A 22,216-nucleotide genomic window follows, 5' to 3' on the forward strand; every position below is an offset into this window, starting at 1 on the left:
GTAGAAAAAGCTTTTATATACATATATAAATAATATGTTTTATGCTGATGCTAAGTTGCTTCAGTCATGTCTGACTCTGTGTGACCCCATAGACGGCAGCCCACCAGGCTCCCCTGTCCCTGGGATTCTCCAGGCAAGAACACTGGAGTGGGTTGCCATTTCCTTCTCCAATACATGAAAGTGAAAAGTGAAAGTGAAGTCGCTCAGTTGTGTCCGACTCCTAGCGACCCCATGGACTGCAGCCCGCCAGGCCCCTCCATCCATGGGATTTTCCAGGCAAGAGTACTGGAGTGGGTTGCCATTGCCTTCTCCGAATAATATGTCTTCTCTGGGTTGGGAAGATCCCCTGGAGAAGGAAATGGCAATCCTCTTCAGTAATCTTGCCTAGAAAATCCCATGGACAGAGGAGTCTGGTAGGCTACAGTCCATGGGGTCGCAAAGAGTCAGACACAACTGAGTGATTTCACTTTCACTTTCTTTCTTTCACATAAATAATATGTATGATATATATATTTTAGAAAACTTGAATTTTTGCCTAACTAAAAAATGTGTGACATTTTGATTCCACTTGTTTGACTTAGTATGAATAGAGTACTAGATTTCTAATTATAAAATAGATATGCAACAAGTAACAAAGGTTTACTGCATAGCCAAGAGAACTATAGTCAATATCTTGTAATAACCTATGATGGAAAATAATTTTAAAAATAATATAATATATGTCTATATATATATATATATATGAATCATCTTGCTGTACACCTGAAACATTGTAAGTCAACTATACTTAAAAAATACATATATATATATATATATGTATATATAAAGAGAAAAAAAGCAACCCATATAGAAACACACTGTAATTAAATTGTCAAATGTTAAAAACAAGGAGAGACTCTTGTAAGCAACAAGAGAAATACAATTTGTTATGTACAAGGGAATTCTCATTAAGACTCAAATTTTTAGCAGATATTTTGCAGGACAGAAGGGAGTGGCACAATATAGTCAAAGTGCTGAAAGACAAAAACTGCCAACCACAAATATTCTAACCAGCAAAATGTTCTTCAGAATAAGGAGAAATAGAGAGTTTTTCAGACAAGTGAAAAAATGGAGTTCATTACCATTAAACAGCCTTACAAATAATGTTTAAAAATTTCTTTAAGCTAAGAGAAAGGGTACTAATTAGTGACAGAAAAACATATAAAAGTATAACTCTCACTGCTAATATTATAATCCAATATTGTAATAGTGGCAGGTTAATCACCAATGTTAATAAATCTGGTACGAGCATTAAAAAATATTTAAAAACATATGGATGCTGATGTAAAGTGTATGAGTTAAAAAAAAAAGGTAGCAGTCGTAACTTTGACTACAACAATCTATTAGGGTATACACAAAAATAAAAAGATATGAAAGTGAAACTGAAAGTGTTAGTCACATAGTCATGCCTGACTCTTTGCGACCCCATGGTCTGTCCATGGACTTCTCCAGGCAAGAATAATGGAATGGTTTGCCATACCCTTCTCCAGGGGGTCTTCCCCACCCAGGGAGCAAACCTGGATCTCCTTTCTTGATATAAAAAACAGAAAACTTGAGGGTGGCTAGAGCTTAAGAATGTGTTCAAACATAAGTTATCATTAACTAAAAATAGAGTGCTATAACTCTAAGGTGTTTTATGGAAGTCTCTTGGTTACCACAAAGCAAAAACCTATGGTAGATATAAAAAAGATAGATCGAAAGAAATCTAAGCATGCAACTACAGAAAATCATCCAATCACAAAGAAACAGAGCAACCAAGAAGAAAGGGACAGAACAATTACAAAACAGCCAAAACACCAGAACAAAATGGAATATTAAATCCATACTTGCCAAAATTTTTTTCATTTTTTGAATATTTGTGGTATTTCTGCAATCATGCTATTACAGTTAATGCATCCGTAAATATCCTTATGCACACTTTTGTGTAAGTATATAGATATCTTGAAATTAAGCTAATAAATTATATTTATTTCTTTAAAAAGTGTTCATAATGGTGTAAATCCAAAGAATTTTGACCTTGAAATATATTCTTTATTTATTGAAGCTTCTTGAAATTCATAACAAATATAGTATAAAAGGAAAAAAAATGTCAAATTCAGAGAAATAGCATCAAATGGTGAGTGAAGGGGCTGGATATGTGGAGGGATTGGGGAGATAGTGGTCAAAGGGTATGAGTTTTCAGTTATAAGATGAAAAAGCTATGGAAAATCTAATGTACAGCATAGTGACCATAGTTAGCAATACTGCAATATATACTTGAAATTTGCTAAGAGAGTAGATTAGAGTAGTGTTCTCACCATACACACCAAAAGACTTGATAACTATATGAGGTGATGGATGTGTTAATTAACACAAGAGTGGTTAATTTCACAAATTATCTGTATGTCTGATCCTTATACTGTACTGTTTTCATTGTTATTGTTTGAACCTTTGCTTATTTATTTGAATTTTTGTTGATTTACAGTATTAGTTTTATATGTAAAATGTAAAGTTACAATATTTTATAGATTATATTCCATTTAAAGTTATTAGAAAACAGTGGCTATATTCCCTTGTGCTGTATACTATATTATTTATATTTATTTTATTTATTTTTACACACAGTAAACATGTGTAAATAATAAATGCTTGTTTATTTTACACATAGTAGTTGGTCTCTTTTAATCCCAATCTGCTGATTTGCTCCCTCTTGCTTTTCACCACTGTAACCGCTAGTTTGTTTTCTATACCTGTGACTCTGCTTCTCTTTTGTTATGTACTTTTTTTTGGTTTTGTTTTAGATTCCACATGTCAGTGATAACACAGAGTATTTGACTTAGTGAAATAAGTTATTTGACTTCCACATCTTTTATTAAAATTAATTTATTTTTTAATTGAAGGATAATTGCTTTACAGATTTTTGTTGTTTTCTGTAAAACCTCAACATGAATTAGCCATAGGTATACATCTATCCCTTGCCTGGAGAATCCTGGGGACGGGGGAGCCTGGTGTGCTGCCATCTCTGGGGTCACACAGAGTTGGACACGACTGAAGTGACTTAGCATAGCATAGCATACATATATCCACTCCCTCTTGAAACTCCCTCCCATCCCCCACTTCATCCCACACCTATAGGCTGATACAGAGGTGATATCTCTTTGCAGTTTTGATTTGGATTTCTCTAATAATGAGCAATGTTGAGCATCTTTTCATGTGTCTGTTAGCCATCTGTACGTCTTCTTTGGAGAAATGTCTGTTTAGGTCTTTTCCCCACTTTTTGATTGCGTTGTTTGCTTTTCTGGCATTTAGTTGTATGAGCTGCTTGTATGTTTCAGAAATTAATCCTTTGTCAGTTGTTTCATCTGCTATTATTTTCTCCCATTCTGAGGGTTGTCGTTTCAGCTTGCTTAAAGTTTCCTTTGCTGCGCAAAATGTTTTACGTTGAATCAGGTCCCACTTGTTTACTTTTGTTTTTATTTCCATTACTGTAGGAGGTGGGTCATAGAGGATCTTGCTTTGATTTATGTCATTGAGTATTCTGCCTATGTTTTCCTCTAAGAGTTTTCTAGTTTCTGGTCTTACATTTAGGGCTTTAATCCATTTAGAGTTTATCTTTGTGTATGGTGTTAGGAGGTGTTCTAATTTCATTCTTTTACATGTAGCTGTCCAGTTTTCCCAGCAGCACTTATTGAAGAGGCTGTCTTTGCCCCATCGTATATTCTTGCATCCTTTGTGAAAAATAAGGTACCCATAGGTGCTTGAGTTTATTTCTGGGCTTTCTATCTTGTCCTGTTGGTCTATATTTCTGTTTTTCTGCCAGTACCATACTGTCTTGATGACTGTAGCTTTGTAGTATAATCTGAAGTCAGGAAAGTTGATTCCTCCAGCTTCATTCATTCTCAAGACCACTTTGGCTATTCAGGGTCTTTTGTGTTTCCATATGAATTGTGAAATTTTTTGTCCTAGTTCTGTGAAAAATGCCATTGGTAATTTGATAGGGATCACATTGAATCTGTATATGACATTTGGTAGTTTAGTCATTTCACAATATTGATTCTTCCTACCCAGGAACACAGAATATCTCTCCATCTGTTTATTTCATTTTTGATTTTTTTCATCAGTGTCTTATAAGTTTCTGTGTACAGTTCTTTTGTCTCTTTAGGTAAGTTTATTCATAGATATTTTATTCTTTTTGTTGTAATGGTGAATAGGAGTGATTCCTTAATTTCCGTTTCTGATTTTTCATTGTTAGTGTATGGGAATGCAAGTGATTTCTGTGTATTGGTTTTGTATTCTGTGACTAAATTCTCTGAATAGCTCTAGTAATTTTCTGATAGTATCTTTAGGGTTTTCTATGTATAGTATCATATCATCTGCAAACAGTGAGAGCTTTACTTCTTTTCTGATCTGGATTCCTTTTATTTCTTTTTCTTCTCTGACTGCTGTAGCTAGGACTTTCAGAACTATGTTAAATAATAGTGCCAAATTGGACACCCTTGTCTTGTTCCTGATCTTAGGGGGAATGCTTTCAGTTTTTCACCATTGAGAATAATGTTTGCTGTAGGCTTATCATATATGGCCTTTACTATGTTGAGGTAGGTTCCTTCTATGCCCATTTATTGAAGAGTTTTAATCATGAATGGGTGCTGAATTTTGTCAAAGGCTTTTTCTGCATCTATTGAGATTATCATATAATTGTTATCTTTCAGCTTGTTAATATGGTGTATCACATTGATTGATTTGTGTATGTTGAAGAATCCTTGCATCCCTGGAATAAACTCAACTTGATCATGGTGTGTGAGCTTTTTGATGTGTTGCTGAATTCACTTTGCTAAAATTTTATTGAGGAGTTTTGCATCTATATTCATTCATGATATTGGCCTGTAGTTTTCTTTTTTTGTGTGCTGTCTTTGTCTGGTTTTGGTATCAGGGTGATAGTGGCCTCATAGAATGAGTTTGGAGGTGTTCCTTCCTCTGCAATTTTTTGAAAGAGTTTTAGAAGGATAGGCATTAGCTCTTCTCTAAGTATTTGATAGAGTTCTCCTGTGAACCCATCTGATCCCGGGTTTTTGTTTTTTGGGAGATTTTTGATCACAGCTTCAATTTTAGTGCTTGTAATTGGGTTGTTCATAATTTCTATTTCTTCCTGGTTCAGTCTTGGAAGGTTGAACTTTTCTAAGAATCTGTCCATTTCTTCCAGGTTATCTATTTTATTGCCATATAGTTGTTCATAATAGTCTCTTATAATCCTTTGTATTTCTGTATTGTCTGTTTTAACCTCTCCTTTTTCATTTCTAATTTTGTTGATTGGATTATTCTCTCTTTTTTTCTTGAGTCTGGCTAATGGTTTGTCAATTTTGTTTATCTTCTCAAAGAACTAGCTTTTAGTTTTATTAATCTTTACTATTGTTTCTTTCATTTCTTTTTCATTTATTTCTGCTTAGATCTTTATGATTTCTTTCCTTCTACTAATTTTTTTTTGTTGTTGTTCTTCTTTTTCCAGTTGTTTTAGGTATAAAGTTAGGTTGTCTATTCAATGTTTTTCTTGTTTATTGAAGTACGTTTGTATTGCTATAAAAATCGCTCTAAGAAGTGCTTTTGCTTCATGCCATAGGTTTTAAGTTGTCTTGTTGTCATTGTTATTTATTTCTAGAAATTTTTTGATTTCCCTTTTGATTTCTTCAGTAACCTGTTGGTTATTTAGAAACGTGTTGTTTAATGTCCATGTGTTTGGGTTTCTTACAGTTTTTTTTCTTGTGACTGATATCCAGTCTCATTGCATTGTGGTTGGAGAAGATGCTTGATGTGATTTCAATTTTCTTAAATTTACCGAGGTTTGATTTGTGACCCAAAATGTGGTCTATCCTGGAGAATGTTCCATGTGCACCTGGGAAGAAGGTGTATTCTTCTGCATTTGGATGGAATGTCCTGAAGATATCAGTGAGATCCATCTCATCTAATATATCATTTAAGACTTGTATTTCTTTTTTAATTTTATGTTTTGATGATCTGTCCATAGGTGTGAGTGGGGAGTCTCCTACTATTATTCTGTTACTGTCAATTTCTCTTTTTACGTCTGCTAGTGTTTGTCTTGGAGAAGGCAACAGCCACTCCAGTACTCTTGCCTGGAAAATCCCATGGATGGAGGAGCCTGGTGGGCTGCAGTCCATGGGGTTGCTAAGAGTCGGACACGACTGAGCGACTTCACTTTCACTTTTCACTTTCATGCATTGGAGAAGGAAATGGCAACCCACTCCAGTACTCTTGCCTGGAGAATCCCAGGGACGGGGGAGCCTGTTGGGCTGCCATCTATGGGGTCGCACAGAGTCGGACACGACTGAAGCGACTTAGCAGCAGCAGCAGCAGCAGTGTTTGTCTTATGTATTGAGGTGCTCCTATGTTGGGTGCATAGGTATTTACAGTTGTTATGTCTTCCTCTTGGATTGATCCCTGGATCATTATGTAGTGTCCTTCCTTATCTCTTGTAATCTTCTTTATTTTAAGGTCTACTTTGTCTGATATGAGGATGCTCATCCAGCTTTATTTTGCTTTCCATTTGCGTGGAATATACTTTTCCATCCTCTCACTTTCAGTCTATATCTGTCTTTTAGGTCTGAAGTGGGTTTCTTGTAGACAGCACATATATGGGTCTTGTTTTTGTATCCGTTCAGCCAGTCTGTGTCTTTTCATTGGAGCATTTAAACCATTTACATTTAAAGTAATTATTGATATATATGTTCCTATTACTATTTTCTTAATTGTTTGGGGTTGATTTTGTAGATCTTTGTTCTTCTCATGTATTTCTTGACTTTATAAATCCCTTTAGCATTTGTTGTAAAGCTAGTTTGGTGGTACTGAATTCTCTTAACTTTTGCTTGTCTGAAAAGCTTTTGATTTCTCCATCAATTTTGAATGAGATCCTTGTTTGGTACAGTAATCTTGGTTGTAGATTTTTTCCTTTCAGTACTTTAAATATATCCTACCATTCCCTTCTAGCCTGCAGAGTTTCTGCTGAAAGATCTCCTGTTAAGCATATGGGGTTTCCCTTGTATGTTACTTGTTGGTTCTCCCTTGCTGCTTTTAATATTCTTTCTTTGTGTTTAATCTTTGTTAGTTTGATTAGTATGTGTCTTGCCATGTTTCTCCTTGGGTTTATCCTGTATGGGATACAGGATATCCTGTATATCCTTTTTGCCTCTTGGACCTGATTGTTTCCTTTTCCATGGTGGAAAAATTTTCAACTATGATCTCTTCAAACATTTTCTCACACCGTTTCTTTTTCTCTTCCTCTTCTGGGGCCCGTATAATTCAATATTGGTGCATTTGATATTGTCTCATAGGTCTGGTGGGCTGCCGTCTATGGGGTCACACAGAGTCGGACATGACTGAAGCGACTTAGCAGCAGCAGTAGCAGCATAGGTCTCTGAGACTATCCTAAATTCTTTTCATTCTTTTTACTTTATTCTGCTCTTCAGAAGTTATTTCCACCATTTTATCTTCCATTTTACTGGATAAAATATCTGCTTCAGATATTCTGCTATTGATTCTTTCTAGAGTATTTTTAATTTCAGTAATTGTGTTGTTTGTCTCTGTATGTTTATTCTTTAATTCTTCTAGGTCTTTTTAAATTAATTCTTGCATTGTCTCCATTTTATTTTCAAGGTTTTTAAAATCATCTTTACTATCATTATTCTGAATTCTTTTTCAGGTAGTTTTCCTCTTCATTTATTTGGACTTCTGTGTTTCTAGTTTATTCCTTCATTTGTGTAGTATTTCTCTGCCTTTCATTTTTTTTTTTTTTTTTAACTTATGGTGTTTGGGGTCTCTCGTTTTTCCAGGTTTCAAGGAAAGTTTAATTCTTTCCTTGAAGAAGGTTGAATTCTTTCTTCTTTTTGGTTTCTGCCCTCCTAAAGTTGATCCAGTAGTTTGTGTAAAGCCTTGTATAGGGTGAGAATTATGCTAAGGTTTTTGTGGTTGTTGTTTGTTTGTTTGATTTTTCTCTGATGGGCAAGGCTGAGTGAGGTGGTAATCCTGTCTGCTGATGATTGGGTTTGTATTTGTTGTTGTTGTTGTTTAGATGGGGTGTCGTGCACAGGGTGCTACTGGTTGAGTGATGCCGGGTCTTGTATTCAAGTGGTTTCCTTTCTGTGAGTTCTCACTATTTGATACTCCCTAGGGGTTAGTTCTCTGGTAATCTAGGGTCTTGGAGTCAATGCTCCCACAATAAAGGCTCAAGGCTTGATCTCTAGTCAGGAATGAAGATTCCACAAGTGGCTTGTTATGGCATTAAGTGAGAGTAAAACAAATATCCAAAATCGAGAAATCAGAGATGACCCCCAGACAAATGGCAGTTACAAAATCAGGCAAATAATAATTAAAATAGTGGAATATACACATATACATATACAGCCATAAGCAATGTCAAAACAACCCAACAAAAATAGTTTAGTAGATTGATCTGGTGAACAAAGGAATATAAAATTATATTTACAAGTTATGAACAAAACTAACATACAATCTGGAAATCAAAACTATAGCAAGGTGCCAAGTGGAGAATAAAGCAATGAAAACAAAACTAATAAATATGTTGAGAGGAAAGAAAAGAAAGAATAGATATGCAAAGTTAAATAGATGTAGATGAAGATTTATATACATTAAAGATTAACTGCAATGGGAAAAGAATAGTAGGAAAATCAAACAAAGGAACAAATGTAGGGAAAATATTATAGGTTTTAAAAAATTAAAATTATAAAAAAGAAAAGAAAAAAAATAAAATGGAAGAAGAAAGAAAAAAAGAAGGAAAAAAAAAAAAAAAAAAGGAAAACTCCACCAAGCTGCAAAAGCCCAATGTAGAGGCAGAGGTTTATAACAACAATAAAAGTGTGACTGAATATATACATATACATATACTCCCATGAATGAGTGAAGTCGCTCAGTCGTGTCCGACTCTTTGAGACCCCATGGATTGTAGCCTAACCAGGTTCCTCTGTCCATGGGATTTTCCAGGCAAGAATACTGGAGTGGGTTGCCATTCCCTTCTCCAGGAGATCTTCCCAACCCAGGGATTGAACCCAGGTCTCCTGCATTGTAGGCAGATGCTTTACCATCTGAGCCACCAGGGAAGATACCCATAAGCAATATCAAAACAGTCCAACAAAAATTAAGTACAATAGATTAACCCAGCGAACAGAGGGAAATTAAAATTATATCTGCCAGAACAAAGCTAACTAAAGCACAAACTGGAAAACAAAACTAAAGCAAGGTACCAATTGGGGAATAAAGCAATGAAAATAAAATTAACAAATATGTTTAGAGGAAAGGAGAGAAAGAAAAGAAAGAAAGAATAGATATGCAGAGTTAAATAGAGGTAGATAAAGAAGATGTATATACATTAAAGATTAACTGCAAGGGGAAAAGAACAGTAGGAAAAGCAAACAAAGGAGTACATGTAGAAAAAAATAATAGGTTTAAAAAATTAAAAAAAGAGAAAAGAAAAAAAAATAGCAAAACTCCACAGAACAGCAAAAGCCCAATGTAGAGGCAGAGGTTTATAACAACAATCAAAATGTGACTGAGAAAAAAAAAAACCAAAACCTCAAAAGCTTAATTAGATTTCATAGTGCCAATAAAATCAACAACTACAACAGTGGGGGAGGGGGGAAGAAAAATCAAAAAGAATCTACAAAACAAGTCAAAACATAAGAATAATAAATGTCTTTCTTGAGTCATTGCTGTCAGTGTCCTTTCCCTCACTGGGAGCCGCAGTCTGCCTCACCTCCCTAGGATGCCCTCCAACACTGGGCTGGTCTCTGGACCTGCTGTGGGGGCAGCTCAGATTCTAATCTGGTCCTACTCCTGTGTGTTCTTGCCTCTAATGTCCACAGAACTAGTGTGTTTTCTTTTGTGGCAACTCTCAATGTTCTTTTATCTATTCCATAGACACACAGTCTGCCTAGTTGGTTGTGTGCATTTAATCTGCTGTTTGTACACCTGGTGGGAGGATTCTGGGTCTTCTTCCTTAGCTACACTGCCCCTGGGTTTCAACTGTGGTTTTCTTTCCACCTCTGCATGTGGGTCATCCACTGGGGTTTAGCTCCTGAGGCTGCCCTGGAGGACTTGGGTTTGCCCCTCTGAGGGCCAAGTGTGTAGGTGGTGCAGCTGCTTGGGTCACAGGGGTTCTGGCAGCACCAGGTACTCAGGGGAGTTGGCGGCTATGGCAGCAGGAAATATAGTGCTCTAGAAGGGTATGGTAACCAGTATTGGCCAATACACTCCAATATCCTTCCCTGAAGAAACCCCCCTGACAGAGAAGCCTGGCAGGCCACAGTCTACTGGGTCACAAAGAGTTGGACAGAACTGAGGTGACCCTGCACCCATAGATGCAAGACTTTTTTTTGCCTGTGGCAGTTCTGCCCCAGTGAGGATTGAGCATGAAGGTGGTGCAGCTGCTTGGCTTGCAGGGACCCTGGCGGTGCCAAGTGTGCAGGGACACAGACTACCTCTGCCGCAAGAGTTATGGCCCTATTTGAGTCTTTTTTTTGAGTCTCCTGTAGCTGGTGATCAGAAGGCCTCTTTGGCCAGTCTTTCTCCATAGTGCTGCCTATTCAGGTCATGGTCTTAGTTTTTTGAATACTGAGTTTCAAGCCAGCTTTCTCACTTTATTCTTTCACCCTCATCAAGAGGCTCTTTAGTTCCTTTTCACTTTCTGCCGTTAGAGTGGTATCATCTTCATATTTGAGTTTGTTGATATTTCTCCCAGCAATCTTGATTCCAGCTTGTGATTCATCCAGCTAGCATTTTGCATGATGTTGTTCAGTTGCTAAGTTGTGTCTGACTCTTTGTGACCCCCCATGGACTGCAGCATGGCAGGTTTCCCCGTCCTTCACCAACTTCCAGAGATTGCTCAAACTCTTGTTCATTGAGTCGGTGATGCCATCCAACCATCTCATCCGCTGTTGTCCCCTTCTCCTTCTGCCTTCAATCTTTTCCAGCATCAGGATCTTTTCCAAAGAGTCAGCTGTTTGCATCAGGTGGCCAAAGTTTTGGAGCTTCAGCTTCAGCATCAGTCCTTCCAATTCAGGATTGATTTCCTTTAGGATTGAGTAATTTGATATCCTTGCAGTCCAAGGCACTCTCAAGAGTCTTCTTCAACATGGCAGTTTGAAACCATGAATTCTTCAGTGCTCAGCCTTCTTTACAGTTCAACTCTCACGTCTGTACATAACTAATGGAAAAACCATAGCTTTGACTATATGGACCTTTGTCAGCAAAGTGATGTCTCTGCTTTTTAATATGCTGTCTAGGTTGGTCATAGCTTTTCTTCCAAGGAGCTAGTGTCTTTTAATTTCATGGCCGAAGTCACCATCTGCAGTGATTTTGGAGTCCGAGAAAATAGTCTCTCACTGTTTCCATGGTTTCCCCATCTATTTGCTATGAAGTGATGGGACTGGATGCCATGATCTTCATTTTTTTGATTATTGAGTTTTAAGCCAGATTTTTCAGTCTCCTCTTTCACCTTCATCAAGAGGCTCTTTAGTTCCTCTTTGCTTTCTGTCATAAGGGTGATGTCATCTGTATATCTAAGGTTATTGATATTTCTCCCATAATCTTCATCCAGCCCAGCATTTTTCATGATGTACTCTGCATACAAGTTAAATAAGCATTTTGACAATATACAGCCTTGACTTTCCCAATTTGGAACCAGTTTTATGTTCAGTTGTAACTCTTGCTTCTTGACCTGCATACAAGTTTCTCATGAGGCAGGTTAAGTCCAATATTCCCATCCGTTTAAGAATTTTCTACAGTTTCTTGTGATCCACACAGCCAAAGGCTTTAGTGTAATCAATGAAGCAGAAGTATATGTTTTCCTGGAATTCTCTTGCTTTTTCTATGATCCAATGAATGGTGGCAACTTGATCTCTAGTTCCTCTGCCTTTTCTAAATCCAGCTTGTACATTTGGAATTTCTCAGTTCAGGTAATACTGAAGCCTTGCTTGGAGGATTTTGAGCATTACCTTGTGAACATGTGAAATGAGTGCAATTGTGTGGTAGTCTGAACATTCTATGGCATTGCTTTTCTTTGGGATTGGAATGAAAACTGACCTTTAGTAGGTCAAGATGGACTGGGGAAACAGAGACTCTTGGAAGGCACCAAAAAACCTTGTGTACCCCAGGACCCAGGTGACAGGAGTAGTGACCCCACAAGAGACTGAGCCAGACTTGCTTGTGAGTCTTCAGGAGTCTCCGGTTGAGGTGTTGGTTGAGAGTGGCCTCCTGTGAGGTCAGGGACACTGACTCAGCAGTCCTGGGAGTTGTGGCATGCTGGCACAAGTCCTTTTGGAGGAGGTCACCCTAACCCCCCTCAGGCCAAACTATGGTGGGGGAACACAGCCCCATCCATCAGCAGAAAATTGGATTAAAGATTTACTGAGCATGGCCTTGCCCACCAGAGCAAGACCCAGTTTTCCAACAGCCAGTCTCTTCCATCAAGAAACTTCCATAAAACTCTTATCCTCATCCATTGAAGGGCCAACAGGATGAAAACCACAATCGTAGAAATGTAAGTAAACAGATTACATGGGTCACAGCCTTGTCTAACTCAGTGAAACTATGAGCCATGCGTAGGACCACCCATGATGGATGGGTCATGGTGAAGACAAAATGTGGTCCACTGGAGAAGGGAATGGAAAATCACTTTAGTATTCTTGCCTTGAGAACCCCATGAACAGTATGAAAAGGCAAAAAGATACGATACTGGAAAGATGAATACTCTAGGTCAGTGGGTGCCCAATATGCTAATGAAGATCAGTGGAGAAATAACTCCAGAAAGAATGAAGAGACAGAGCTAAAGCAACAACACCCAGTTGTGGATGTGACTGGTGATGGAAGTTAAAGTCTGATGCTGTAAAGAGCAATATTGCATATGAACCTGGACTATTAGGTCCATGAATCAGCAAATTGGAAGTGGTCAAACAGTAAATGGCAAGAGTGAACGTTGACATTTTAGGAATCAGTGAACTAAAATGGACGGGAATGGGTGAATTTAATTCAAATCTACTACTGTAAGCAAGAATCCCTTAGAAGGAATAGAGTAGCACTCATACCCCACTCCAGTACTTTTGCCTGGAAAATCCCAAGGATGGAGGAGCCTGGTAGGCTGCAATCCATGGGGTCGCTAAGAGTCGGACACAATTGAGCGACTTCACTTTCACTTTTCACTTTCATGCATTGGAGAAGGAAATGGCAACCCACTCTAGTGTTCTTGCCTGGAGAATCCCAGGGATGGGGGAGCCTGGTGGCTGCCATCTATGGGGTCACACAGAGTTGGACACGACTGAAATGACTTAGCATAGCATAGCATAGCATAGCATAGTCAATGAGAGTTCAAAATGCAGTACTTGGGTGCAATCTGAAAAATGACAGAACGATCTCTGTTCGTTTCTAAGGCAAACCATTCAACATCACAGTAATCCAGTCTATGCCCCAACCACTGATACCGAAGAAGCTAAAGATGAATGGTTCACATGATGTACTCAGCATATTAGTTAAATAATCAGGATGACAATATACTGTCTTGTCATACTTCTTTCCTGATGTTGAACGAGTCACTTTTTCCATATCTGGGTTCTTTCTAACTTGCAGGGTAATTGCTTTAGAATTTTGTGCTGGTTTCTGCCATATATCAATGTGAATCAGCTGTAAGTATACATACATTCCTTCCTTCTTGAAATCTCCTCCCACCTTCCATCCTATCCCACCTGTCTAGATTGTCACAGAACACCAGTTTGAGCTCCCTGTGTTATGAAGCAATTTTAACTGTTGCTTCTTGACCCGCATACAGGTTTCTCAGGAGACAGGTATGGTCTGGTATTCCCATCTCTAAGAATTTTCCAGTTTGTTGTGACCCACATAGTCAAAGGTTTTAGTTTAGTCAATGAAGCACAAGTAGATGTTTTTCTGGAATTCCCTTGCTTTCCGCATGATCCAGTGAATGTTGGCAATTTGATCTCTGGTTCCAGTGCCTTTTTCTAAAGCCAGTTTGTACATCTACAAGTTCTCAGTTCATGTACTGCTGAGACATAGCTGAAGGATTTTGAGCATAACCTTGCTAGCATGTGAAATGAGTGCAATTGTACAGTAGTTGCAATAATTTCTGCCATTGCCCTTCTTTGAGATGAGAGTGAAAATTGACATTGTCTAGTCCTGTGACCACTGCTGAGCTTTCCAAATTTGCTGACATACTGAGTGAAGTACTTTAACAGCATCATCTTTTAGGATTTGAAATAACTTGGCTCGAATTCCATCAGTGCCCCTAGCTTTGTTCATAGTAGTGCTTCCTAAGGCTCACTTGACTTCACACTCCAGGATGTCTTGCTGTAGGTGAGTGACCACACTATCGTGGTTATCTGGGTCATTAAGAAATTGTTTGCATAGTTATTCTGTGTATTCTTCCCACCTTTCCTTACTCTCTTCTGCTTCTGTTAGGTCCTTGCCATTTTTGTCCTTTATTGTGCTTATGTTTGCAGGAAATATTCCCTTTGTATCTCTAATTTTCTTGAAGAGATATCAAGCGTTTCCCATTCTATTTATTTCCTCTATTTCTTTGCCTTGTTTGCTTAAGAAGGCTTTTTTATTTCTCCTTGATATTCTCTGGAACTCTGCATTCAGACGTGTATATCTTTCCCTTTCTCCTTTGCCTTTCACTTCCATTCTTTTCTCGGGTATTTTTAAGCCTCCTCAGACAACCACTTTTCCCTCTTGCGTTTCTTTTTCTTGGGGATGGTTTTGGTCACCACCTCATGTATAATGTTACAAACCTCTGTCCATAGTCCGTCAGGCACTCTGTCTATCAGATCTAGTCCCTTGAATCTACTTGTCGCTTCCTCTGTATAATCCTAAGGGATTTGATTTAGGTCACCTGAATGGTCTAGTGGCTTTTTCAACTTTCTTCAATCAGAGCCTGAATTTTGCAATAAGGAGGTCACAATCTGAGCTACAGTCAGCTCCAGGTCTCATTTTTGCTGACTGTATAGAGCTTCTCCATCTTTGACTGCAAAGAATATAATCAAATCGGCTTTCAGTACTGACCATCTGGTGATGTCCATGTGTAGAGTCATCTCTTGTGTTGTTGGAAGTTAGTGTTTGCTATGACCAGTGCTTTCTTTTAGCAAAACTTCGTTGGCTTTTGCCCTGCTTCATTTTGTACTCTAAGGTCAAACTTGCCTGTTGTTGCAGGTATCTCTTGACTTCCTCCTTTTACATTCCAGTCCCCTATAAGAAAAGAACATCTTTTTCTGGTGTTAGTTCTACGAGGTCTTGTTGGTCCTCATAGAATTGTTTAACTTCAGCTTCTTTGGCATTAGTGATTAGGGCATAGACTTGGATTACTGTGATGTTGAATGGTTTGCCTTGGAAATGAACCAAGATCATTCTGTCATTTTTGAAATTGCACCCAAGTCTGATTTCAGACTCTTTTGTTGACTATGACTAACACTTCATTCCTTTTAAGGGATTCTTGCCCACAGTAGTAGTTATCTGAACTAAATTTGCCCATTCTTACCCATTTTTTTAAAAAAAATTTATTTTATTTTTAAACTTTACAATATTGTATTAGTTTTGCCAAATATCGAAATGAATCTGCCACAGGTATACATGTGTTCCCCATCCTAAACTCTCCTCCTTCCTCCCTCCTCCCTCCCCATACCATCCTTCTGGGTCGTCCCAGTGCACCAGCCCCAAGCATCCAGTATCGTGCATCGAACCTGGACTGGCAACTCATTTCATACATGATATTTGGAAGAATGGCATTGAAACATTCTTATCCATTTTAATTCACTGATTCCTAAAATGTTGACGTTCATTCTTGCCATCTCCTGTTTGACCAATTCTAATTTACCTTGATTCCTGGACTTAACATTACAGATTCCTATGCAATATTGCTCTTTACAGCATCAGACTTTATTTTCACCACCAGAAACATCTACAACTGGGCATTGTTTCTGCTTTGGCTCAGTCTCTTCATTTCTTCTGGAGCTATTTCTCCACTGTTCTTCAGTAGTATACTGGACACCTACCAACCTGGGGGACTCATCTTTCAGTGTCCTATCTTTTTGTTTTTTTTCATGCTGTTCATGGGGTTCTCAAGGCAAGAATGCTGAAGAGGTTTGCCATTCCCTTCTCCAGTGGACCACATTTTGTCAAGCCCTAACTAGCAGAGACATGACTTTCAGCCACTCAGTGTAGCTGGCTGACATGCCCAGTGTCCTGGTTGTTCCATTGCTGGTCCTCACTGAGCATTTAAATCTTCTCTGGCCATTGGGTGTCAGTCAACCTGGGGTCAGGGGTTGAGGCAAAGGTCCTGCTGGAGTGGCTTAGAATGGGGTCTGGGAAGGCTGAAGCAGGTATTGGAGGATGCTGAGGAGTGGAGGACACTCAGGCCTCACCACTGTTGATGGCCACCTTGGAGCTGATCAACAACCCAGGAGTCACTGTCTGGTTAAAGATCATGATGATTAGTAAATCTAGAAAATAAAATTTTATGGTTACTGCATTGTTTAATGAGGTGAACATTTTCTTTTCTCTAATGATGTCATGTGTCCATAGATAAAATATGACTTATGCTTGAATGAGACAGGATTCAGCATCCACTCTATTTCTGTTTTTATATATGTTAGACGACAGATATTATTTACATAGTAAACAGAGTAAAATGGAATAATATTTCATTGTTGTTGATAAGTTGTGTCTGACTATTTGCAACCCCAAGGACTGCAGCACGACAGGCTTCACTATCTCCTGGAGTTTGCTCAAATTCATGTCCATTGAGTCAGTGATGCTATCTAACCTTCTCATCTTCTGCCAACCTTTTTTCTTCGCCTTCAGTTTTTCCCAGCATCACAGTCTTTTTCAATGAGTCAGTTCTTCACATCAGTTGGCCACAGTATTGGAGCTTCAACCTCAGCATCAGCCCTTCCAATGAATATTCAGGGTTGATTTCCTTTAGGATTAACTGGTTTTATCTCCTTGCAGTCCAAGGGACTCTCAAGAGTCTTCTCCAACACCACAGTTCAAAAGCATCAATTCTTTGGTGCTTAGCCTTCCTTATGGTCCAACTCTCACATCTGTACATGACTACTGGAAAAACCATAGCTTTGACTAACCAGACCTTTGTCAGCAAAGTGATCTGCTTTTTAATATGCTGTTTAGGTTTATCATACCTTTCCTTCCAAGAAGCAAACGTCTTTTAATTTCATGGCTGCAGTCCCTGCCCACAGTGATTTTGGAATCCAGGAAAATAAAATCTGTCAATGATTCCACTTTTCCCCCTTCTATTTGTCCTAAAGTGATGGGACTGTGTGGATCACAATAAACTGGAAAATTCTGAAAGAGATGGGAATACCAGACCACCTGACCTGCCTCTTGAGAAACCTATTTGCAGGTCAGGAAGCAACAGTTAGAACTGGACATGGAACAACAGACTGGTTCCAAATAGGAAAAGGAGTATGTCAAGGCTGTATATTGTCACCCTGCTTATTTAACTTATATGCAGAGTACATCATGAGAAATGCTGGGATGGAGGAAGCACAAGCTGGAATCAAGATTGCCAGGAGAAATATCAATAACCTCAGATATGCAGATGACACCACCCTTATGGCAGAAAGTGAAGAGGAACTAAAGAGCCTCTTGATGAAACTGAAAGTGGAGAGTGAAAAAGTTAGCTTAAAGCTCAACATTCAGAAAACAAAGATCATGGCATCTGGTCCCATCACTTCATGGCAAATAGATGGGGAAACAGTGGAAACAGTGTCAGACTTTATTTTTTTGGGCTCCAAAATCACTGCAGATGGTGATTGCAGCCGAAATTAAAAGACACTTACTCCTTGGAAGAAAAGTTATGACCAACCTAGATAGCATATTGAAAAGCAGAGACATTACTTTGCCAACAAAGGTCCGTCTAGTCAACGCTATGGTTTTTCCAGTGGTCATGTATGGATGTGAGAGTTGTACTGTGAAGAAAGCTGAGCACTGAAGAATTGATGCTTTTGAACTATGGTATTGGAGAACACTCCTGAGAGTCCCTTGGACTGCAAGGAGATCCAACCAGTCCATTCTAAAGGAGATCAGCCCTGGGTGTTCTTTGGAGGGAATGATGCTAAAGCTGAAACTCCAATACTTTGGCCACCTCATGCGAAGAGTTGACTCATTGGAAAAGACTCTGATGCTTGGAGGGATTGGGGGCAGGAGGAAAAGCGGATGCCAGAGGATGAGATGGCTGGATGGCATCACTGACTCGATGGACATGAGTTTGAGTGAACTCCGGAAGTTGGTGATGGACAGGGAGGCCTGGCGTGCTGTGATTCATGGGGTCGCAAAGAATCGGACACGACTGAGTGACTGAACTGAACTGAACTGATGGGACCAGATGCCATGATCTTAGTTTGATCATAATTTTTGATATATCAAAAATTTTATTTTATAATTTAGCTATTGACCACTGTTATGCCTACTTTTAATTTTATTTAAGGCAAAATATAGAAATGTGCTGACTTGTCAAAGCAGTTTTTAGTTAGTTTTTAGAATTATTAACATTCTCATTTCCTGGGAAATTCACCAGGAAATCTTTATCAAGGCTTCAAATACCTCTTAATCTTATCTGTTTTTCTTTCATTTACAGACTCCTGTGTATAGAGATAAGACTAGATGGCAACTCAGTAAAACCCAACCCTGCAAAACTGTAAAGTATGCATTTTAGTCTTTTTCACATTGGCTGTGAATGGAACATATCTGTTCTGAGAAGAATAAATTAATATTATTTGGAATAATTTTTCTATTTTAGAGTAGTACATCAATTGATTTGCAAACATCCTGTTTCCATTCATAAAGAAATGTACTGCTTTAAACTTGCGAATTAATGTGTTCTGTGGAAATTCACAGCTAGAAGAAAAGGTCTTGGGCCAGCGGTAAGTTTGGAAGAGGTGGTAAGTAAGTGGATACTAAGTATACTAAGTAAGTGGATACTTAGCAGTAAGTATCCACTTGTAAGAGGTGGATAAAGGATTTTTAACATTATTTACAGTGAAGTTAAAATTGATTTTTTTTATTTACAGTGAAATTAAAAGATGCTTATTCCTTGGAAGGAAAGTTATAATCAACCTAGACAGCATATTAAAAAGCAGAGACATTACTTCACCAACAAAGGTCCATCTAGTCAAGGCTATGGTTTTTCCAGTTGTCTCGTATGGATGTGAGAGTTGGACTATAAAGAAAGCTGAGTGCCAAAGAATTGATGTTTTTGAATTGTGGTGTTGGAGAAGACTCTTGCGAGTCCCTTGGACTGCAAGGAGATCCAGCCAGTCAATCCTAAAGGAAATCAGTCCTGAGTGTTCATTGGAAGGACTGATATTGAAGCTGAAACTCCCAATACTTTGGCCACCTGATGTGAAGAGTTGACTCATTTGAAAAGACCCTGATGCTGGGAAAGATTGAAGGCGGGAGGAGAAGGGGACAACAGAGGATAAGATGTTTGGATGGCATCACCGACTCAATGGATATGAGTTTGAGTAAACTCCAGGAGTTGGTGATGGACAGAGAGGCCTGGCGTGTTGCGGTCCATGGGGTCGCAAAGAGTCGGACACAACTGAGCAACTGAACTGAACTGAACTGACAGTGAAATCAAGAACATATTTCTATCAAGTTAATCTAAATGTAACATATGCATAAGATGAATGAATAAAGAAGCAGAGAAATGATTAAAAACAAACAGGAGGCTTTACTAAGACAAAAGTGAATATGGATTCAGTACCATTTCGGTACAAGTTAGTTATTTCTTCTATGCATCTGAATAAATGTTCGAGATATTATGAGATGCTACCTCACCTTCACATGTGTTCCTTTACCTGAGGCTGTAACACGGACTGGTTAGGGAAGTTTTTCACTTCCTTCCTAAAGTGTTGTGCCTTTTGGCAGTTGTCTAGGAATGAGAAAAGGGAAGTTGTTAGAGGAAATTTTTCTCACTGCTTTTGCTCCCTCTGAAAAAATATCTGAATTCAGAATACCCCAACTCTCTTAGCTTAGGTTCCCCTAAAGTGGAGCCTGAGACAGAGGCTTGCCTACAGGAGCAGTGAGGCAGGAGAAGGGGAGTTGGCCACTGCTACGGAAGCCTGGCTGTTGGCGCAGTGTTAGGACCACCTCTGTGAACAAGCGCGGGGGCAGCCTTTTTTTGCCTGTGTTGTGGCTCTAGGATCTTCCCACAGAGTCACCATCCTTACCTGTGGAATGTCGCCTGTGTGAGCTCCCACCCTGTCACAGTACCAGAGAAGCGGAGGCCAGGACCTTCCAGGCTGTGCCTGCAGGAACTGAACAAGGGAACAAGGGGTGAGGCCTGCATGAGGCCACAGAGGTGGCTTCTAGAGCCACACTGAGCCCCTTACAGAAACCCATAGGCTCAAAGAACGCATGAGGCCCCGTCAGTTCAGGAAGGCTTTGCTTAGACAAGAGGCTTGAGTTGTTTCTCTGGACCCTTAGAGGCTTCCATACCCTATAAGAAAGTATCTAAGCACAATTAGGAACATGTGGGGAGAATACCTTTCTTCTGTGAAGAGAAAAGAAAGTGATTGTTGAAGGGGAGGTGAGAAAGACTTTAATACCGGGACTTGTAGTATAATCCCAGGAAGGTCAGTTTTAAGGGTTGTACGAACTTGATCCCTTAAGAGTTTTCTTGACAACATATCCAGTGTTCTTCATGGGTTTGCACATCCACTTTGAAGTCACCAAAAACCCATGTAGAGAAATTCACCTTCAGAAAGAGGAACCCACCGTCCATTATCCCAGTGCGCAGGGCTTGTGCTGCCTGGTTCCAGCTCTCAGGCTTCTTGGCATGGAAGCATGAGATCTGAATTCTTTCTCCACATTTCCACCCACTTCTGCTCAGTCCTCTTCGCGGTATCTGCTTTGGCGTCTCCCATCCAATGTGTGACCTGAGTTCCTTCCTTTGTTCTCTCCTTAATCTCTGGTCTTTGTACTCTCCAGAGAGATCTCATTCACTTCCATGGATGTGGAATACTTATTTACCAAATATGTATCTTTAGCTCTGAATCCTCTCCCACAGCTGCAGAGCTGGTGATACACCTGCTTCCTGGGTATCCTCCCTGGTAATGTCTGAGGATGGCTGGAACTGGCAGGCATTACTTCTGAATCTATGCTTCCCCCTAATTCCCTATTCAAGTGCATCATTATTCACTTTTTTGGATAAGTTGGAAAATTGAAAGACACCCTGGACATCCTCCTGCACTTTCCAATCAGAGTCTTTTATTTCTCAGATACTTTTGCATAGATCTGCTTTTCACCATCCCCATGCCACGAGGTGAGTCCAGGACTGCATTGCCTTTTGCCTGGATCAGACTAGCCTCCAAACTGGTCTGACTACCCCTATTCACTTCAGTCTTCCATTCTATTCCCCAAATTGCTCCCTAAGAGTGATCACACTAAAATGTAAACCAAATCATGTTACTCCCTTGCTTAAAATTCAATGAACTTACATTGCCGACAGAATAAAATTCCAGCTGTTTAGCATGACTTATAAAGTCCTTTATGATTTAATTCTAACTACTAGTGTTACCAAAACAAGCCATTATGCAAATACTGTTTTCACCACCTGGAATGCCCTTGTAAATATAATTGAGCTTATTAATATTGCACTGCGTTAAGGGGGCTCTTTATCTGGCTTTCCTTACTTTGGGAAACAGAATTCTTTCTGCTTCAGAATTCTTTCTAAAATATTTCAAGCACATAGGAAAGCAGAGAGACATAATGAGAAACACTGCCGAGCTTTGGCATAACTTAAAATCTTGACATGTTTGTTTCAGAAGTATTTTCTTTGTTAAGAAAGAGAGAAAAACAAATAACCACAAGATATCACTTATATATAGAAGGCAAATTTGTGTATCTATGAAGCAGATAGGAGAAGGCAGTGGCACCCCACTCCAGTACTTTTGCCTAGAAAATCCCATGGACAGAGGAGCCTGGTAGGCTGCAGTCCATGGGGTCGCTAGAGTTGGACACGACTGAGCGACTTCACTTTCACTTTTCATTTTCATGCACTGGAGAAGGAAATGGCAACCCACTCCAGTGTTCTTGCCTGGAGAATCCCAGGGACGGAGAAGCCTGGTGGGCTACCGTCTATGGGGTCGCACAGAGTCGG

At 39.2% G+C, this 22,216-nt stretch overlaps 1 long non-coding RNA gene across 1 annotated transcript in view; it reads left to right on the forward strand.

Moving 5' to 3' along the window:
* The window catches only part of LOC123330423, a 31,677-nt gene extending 12,493 nt beyond the window's left edge, over nt 1-19,184 (forward strand). The window contains exons 2-3 of the long non-coding RNA XR_006546348.1: nt 18,692-18,756; nt 18,854-19,184. This is a non-coding gene — a long non-coding RNA (uncharacterized LOC123330423). The remainder of the gene's footprint in view (nt 1-18,691; nt 18,757-18,853) is intronic.
* Nucleotides 19,185-22,216: the final 3,032 nt, after the last annotated feature.

The sequence above is a fragment of the Bubalus bubalis genome, chromosome 2 (genome assembly GCF_019923935.1).
Source record: "Bubalus bubalis isolate 160015118507 breed Murrah chromosome 2, NDDB_SH_1, whole genome shotgun sequence".
NCBI classification, from domain to species: domain Eukaryota; kingdom Metazoa; phylum Chordata; class Mammalia; order Artiodactyla; family Bovidae; genus Bubalus; species Bubalus bubalis.